Here is a 6,035-nt window from a genome sequence, read left to right as displayed (position 1 = left end):
AGAGAGAGAGAGAGAGAGAGAGAGAGAGAGAGAGAGAGAGAGAGAGAGAGAGAGAGAGAGAGAGAGAGAGAGAGAGAGAGAGTATATATGCAGTTTCGAGAAGATCAAAGAAGAAGCAGAGCAGTGGGCATCACAGAAAACTGAGAATGAGGTTCAGTTGTCGAGTTGACCTTGAACAATCTTGAAACTACGCAATTGCGACGGAAATGATGATATCTTGAAAACTACGCAATAGCGATGGAAATGATATCTTAAAAACTACGCAATTGCGACGGAAATGATTTACACCATCGTTCATATCACAACATTCCACACCAGACACACTTATGCCAGGGTGAAACTACAAATTGTCCAAAGTTTTCTATCAAGTTATAGCAATCAATATTTTTCATAAGTACCTCTAAGGTATCCCGTATAAAGAAATAGGTATTCAATATCCTCTTTTTTATCTATTTCCTCTTCAACCTCTTATTATTTTGGACAATTTATAGTTTCACCCAACCAACGAATCTGATATGTGGCTTAAGTGTTTCTGATGAGAAATGTGATATGAACGATGCTATACATAATTTCCGTCGGATGAAACTATAAAATGTCCCCTCTTTTTAATTTATATCCTCTTCAACCTCTTATTATTTTCTTTACTTAAAATGACTCCACTTTTCCCAAAATAATTTCGTCCTTCAAGATATACATAATGCAACCCGTGCCTGTCAACAAGATGAAAGATTTTATTAAATACTTACATAATTTCTCAGTGACACATTTTATCAACCTCGTCATTCACCACTTTTTTCCAATTGTCTTCTGTATTTTAAGTCACTATCATAGTCACACGTCACTAAATGTACGAGATGAAAAAAACGAAACACAAACTAAATTAACTACTCTGCCTCTCATTACGACTAAGTGGACAGTAAATTATAAACCAAAGCGTCGGTACCTTCCGATCGTAGATTAATAAAAACTATCGTACTCCATTCTCAAATCTCAATTAACTTTTTATCCTTCATTCATTCATTCCTTCTTTCCTTTCTTTTTTCTATTTTATTCTTTTTTTCTTCAATTTTGTATTTTTCTCTCTTCCATTATTTATCTATTTTTCCTTCTTCCCTTTTATTTTATTTCTTCAAGCAAAAAAGGCAGTAATATTTCCACGCCCCTTGTCCCCCTCCCCTCCTCTCTTCCTTCCCCTCCTCCTGCTCTTCCTCCATCAAACCTCATAATCACTTTCTTTAGTTGATAATGATAATGAGAGAGAGAGAGAGAGAGAGAGAGAGAGAGGAGAGAGAGAGAGAGAGAGAGAGAGAGGAGAGAGAGAGAGAGAGAGAGAGGAGAGAGAGGGGAGAGAGAGAGAGGAGAGAGAGAGAGAGGAGAGAGAGGGGAGAGAGGAGAGAGAGAGAGGGGGAGAGGGGAGAGAGAGAGAGGAGAGAGAGGGGAGAGAGAGAGGGGAGAGAGGGGAGAGAGAGAGGAGAGAGAGGAGAGAGAGAGAGAGGGGAGAGAGAGAGAGGGGAGAGAGAGGAGAGAGAGAGAGAGAGAGAGAGAGAAGAGAGAGAGAGGAGAGGGAGAGAGAGAGAAAAAAGAGAGAGAGGAGAGAGAGAGAGAGAAAAGAGAGAGAGGAGAGAGAGAGAGAGAGAGAGAGAGAGAGAGAGAGGGAGAGAGAGAGAGAGAGAGAGAGAGAGAGAGAGAGAGAGAGATAGAGAGAGATAGAGAGAGAGAGAGAGAGGGGGAGAGGGGAGAGAGAGAGGGGAGAGAGGGGAGAGAGAGGGGAGAGAGAGAGGGGAGAGAGAGAGGGGAGAGAGAGAGGGGAGAGAGAGAGAGAGGGGAAAGGGAGAGAGAGGGGAAAGAGAGAGGGGAAAGAGAGAGGGGAAAGAGAGGGGGAGGGAGAGGGGGAAGAGGGGGGAGAGAGGGGGAGAGGGGGGAGAGAGAGAGAGAGGGGTGGAGAGAGAGAGAGGGGTGGAGAGAGAGAGGGGAGAGAGGGGAGAGAGAGAGGGGAGAGAGAGAGGGAGAGAGAGGGGGGAGAGGGGAGAGAGAGGGGGGAGAGGGGAGAGAGAGGGGGGAGAGGGGAGAGAGGGGGAGAGGGGGGAGAGAGGTGGGGGGAGAGAGAGAGAGAGGAGGGAGGAGAGAGAGAGAGAGAGAGAGAGAGAGAGAGAGAGAGAGAGAGAGAGAGAGAGAGAGAGAGAGAGAGAGAGGTGGGGAGAGAGAGAGAGAGGTGGGGAGAGAGAGAGGTGGGGAGAGATAGAGAGAGGGGAGAGACAGAGAGAGAGAGAGAAGAGAGAGAGAGAGAGAGAGAGAGAGAGAGAGAGAGAGAGAGAGAGAGAGGTGGGGAGAGAGAGAGAGAGAGAGAGAGAGAGAGAGAGAGAGAGAGAGAGAGAGAGAGAGAGAGAGAGAGAGAGAGAGAGAGAGAGAGAGAGAGAGAGAGAGAGAGAGAGGTGGGGAGGAGAGAGAGAGAGAGAGAGAGAGAGAGAGAGAGAGAGAGAGAGAGAGAGAGAAGAGAGAAAGAGAAGACAGAGAGAGAGAGAGAGAGAGAGAGAGAGAGAGAGAGAGAGAGAGAGAGAGAGAGAGAGAGAGAGAGAGAGAGTATACGTATATGCAGTTTCAAGAAGACCAAAGAAGAAGCAGAGCAGTGGGCATCACAGAAAACGGAGAATGAGGTTGAGTTGTCGAGTATGGCAATTGACCAATCAATCTTATCTTGTAATTCAAACAACTATTATCATTTGTCCACTTCTTCATGGCATATAATCTTAATAATAGAACCTATCTATTAATATCTAAAGATAAAATATAAGAGAATTAATAATTCGTCCAAAAAATAAATAATTGTAATGAGTACCACTTTATACACATGGCGGCCTGTCTTTAATTTCAATTTTCAAATAATTGTTATTTTTTCTATCTTCCACCAAGCGATTTTATTCAACCAAGAGAAGTCAATGTACAGTTCAAAGATTAATGTCTAACTAGTTATCAATATATTTCTAATTAAATGTTTTGGTCAATCTTGAAAAATACGCAATTGCGACGAAAATGATGTACACCATCCTTCATATCACAACATTTCTCAAGAGAGAGAGAGAGAGAGAGAGAGAGAGAGAGAGAGAGAGAGAGAAAATACGTATATGCAGTTTCAAGAAAACCAAAGAAGAAGCAGAGCAGTGGGCATCACAGAAAACTGAGAATGAGGTTTAGTTGTCGAGTTGACCTTGAACAATCTTGAAACTACGCAATTGCGACGGAAATGATGATATCTTGAAAACTACGCAATTGCGAAGGAAAGATGTACACCATCGTTCATATCACAACATTTCTCATCATTAACACATAAACCAGGGTGAAACTACAAATTGTCCAAATTTTTCTATCAAGTTACAGCAATCAATATTTTTCATAAGTACCTCTAAGGTATCCCGTATAAAGTAATAGGTATTCCATATCCTCTTTTTTTTATCTATTTCCTCTTCAAACTCTTATCATTTTGGACAATTTATAGTTTCACCCAACCAACGAATTTGATATGTGGCTTATGTGTTTCTAGTGAGAAATGTGATATGAACGATGGTGTACATAATTTCCGTCGGATGAAAGTATAAATTGTCCCTCTTTTTTCTCTATTTCCTCTTCCTCTTATTATTTTTTTTACTTAGAATGACTCCACTTTTCCCAAAATAATTTCGTCCTTCAAGATATACATAATGCAACCCGTGCCTGTCAACAAGATGAAAGATTTTATTAAATACTTACATAATTTCTCAGTGACACATTTTATCCACCTCGTCATTCACCACTTTTTTCCAATTGTCTTCTGTATTTTAAGTCACTATTATGGTCACACGTCACTAAATGTACGAGATTAAAAAACGAGACACAAAACAAAATTAACTAATCTGCCTCTCATTACGACTAAGTTGACAGTAAATTATAAACCAAAGCGTCGGTACCTTCCGATCGTACATAAACAAAAACTATCGTACTCCATTCTCAAATCTCACTGAATTTTTTATCCTTCATTCATTCATTCATTCTTTCCTTTTTTTTCTTTTTTCTATTCGTTTTTCTTCCATTTTCTATTTTCCTCTCTTCTTTTATTTCTCCATTTTTCCTTCTTCCCTTTTATCTTATTTCTTCAAGCAAAATAGGCAATAATATTTCCACGCCCCTTGTCCCCCTACCCTCCTCTCTTCCTTCCCCTCCTCCTGCTCTTCCTCCATCAAACCTCATAATCATTCTTTCTCTAGTTGATAATGATAATGAGAGAGAGAGAGAGAGAGGGGGAGAGAGAGAGAGAGAGAGAGAGAGAGAGAGAGAGAGAGAGGAGAGAGAGAGAGAGAGAGGAGAGAGAGAGAGAGAGCGAGAGAGAGGAGAGAGAGGATAGAGGAGAGAGAGAGAGAGAGAGAGAGAGAGAGAAAGAGAAGAGGGAGAGAGGAGAAAGAGAAGAGAGAGGAGAGAGAGAGGAGAGAAAGAGGAGAGAAAGAGGGGAGAGAAAGAGGAAAGGAGAGAGGGGGGGAGAGAGAGGGGGAGAGAGGGGGGAGAGAGAGGGGGAGAGAGGGGATAGAGAGGGGGAGAGAGAGGGGGGGAGAGAGGGGAGAGAGAGAGAGAGAGAGAGAGGGGAGAGAGAGGGGAGAGAGAGAGGGGAGAGGGGGAGAGATGGGGAGAGAGAGGGGAGAGAAGGGGAGGGGAGAGAGAGGGGAGAGGGGAGAGAGAGGGGAGAGGGGAGAGAGAGGAGAGAGGGGAGAGAGGTGGGGAGAGGGAGAGAGAGGTGGGGAGAGGGGAGGGAGAGAGTATACGTATATGCAGTTTCAAGAAGACCAAAGAAGAAGCAGAGCAGTGGGCATCACAGAAAACGGAGACGGAGAATGAGGTTCAGTTGTCGAATATGGCAATTGACCAATCAATCTTATCTTTTAATTCAAACAACTATTATCATTTGTCCACTTCTTCATGGAATATAATCTTTATAATAGAACCTATCTATTAATATCTGAAGATAAAATAAAAGATAATAAATATTTCACCCAAAAAATGAATAATTGTAACGAGTACCGCTTTATACACATGGCGCCCTGTCTTTAATTTTAATTTTCAAATAATTGTTATCTTATCTATCTGCCGCCAAGCGATTTTATTCAATCAAGAGAAGTCAATGTGCAGTTCAAAGATTAATGTCTAACCAGTTATAAATATATTTCTAATTAAAAGTTTTGGTCAATCTTGAAAAATACGCAATTGCGACGGAAATGTTGTACACCATCGTTCATATCACAACATTTCTTACCAGAAACAATCTTAGAAACTACGAAAAGAGAGAGAGAGAGAGAGAGAGAGAGAGGGAGAGAGAGAGAGGAGAGAGAGAGAGAGAGAGAGAGAGAGAGAGAGAGACTCAGAGAGAGAGAAAGAGAGTATATGCAGTTTCAAGAAGACTAAAGAAGAAACAGAGCAGTGGGCATCACAAGAAAACTGAGAATGAGGTTCAGTTGTCGAGTTGACCTTGAACAATCTTGAAACTACGCAATTGCGACTGAAATGATGATATCTTGAAAACAACGCAATTGCGACGGAAATGATTTACACCATCGTTCATATCACAACATTTCTCACCAGACACACACAAGCCAGGGTGAAAACTATAAATTGTCCAAAGTTTTCTATCAAGTTACAGCAATCAATATTTTTCATAAGTACCTCTAAGGTATCCCGTATAAAGTAACAGGTATTCTATAACCTCTTTTTTATCTATTCCTCTTCAAACTCTTATTATTTTGGACAATTTATAGTTTCACCCAACCAACGAATTTCACTTGTGGCTTATGTGTTTCTAGTGAGAAATGTGATATGAACGATGGTGTACATAATTTCCGTCGGATGAAAGTATAAATTGTCCCTCTTTTTTATCTATTTCCTCTTCCTCTTATTATTTTTTTTACTTAGAATGACTCCACTTTTCCCAAAATAATTTCGTCCTTCAAGATATACATAATGCAACCCGTGCCTGTCAACAAGATGAAAGATTTTATTAAATACTTACATAATTTCTC

Source organism: Oratosquilla oratoria, chromosome 29, assembly GCF_046742065.1.
Source record: "Oratosquilla oratoria isolate Oo_2021 chromosome 29, ASM4674206v1, whole genome shotgun sequence".
NCBI lineage: Eukaryota > Metazoa > Arthropoda > Malacostraca > Stomatopoda > Squillidae > Oratosquilla > Oratosquilla oratoria.
The sequence above is the reverse complement of the archived record's forward strand: the minus strand, read 5'-3'. Positions refer to the sequence as shown.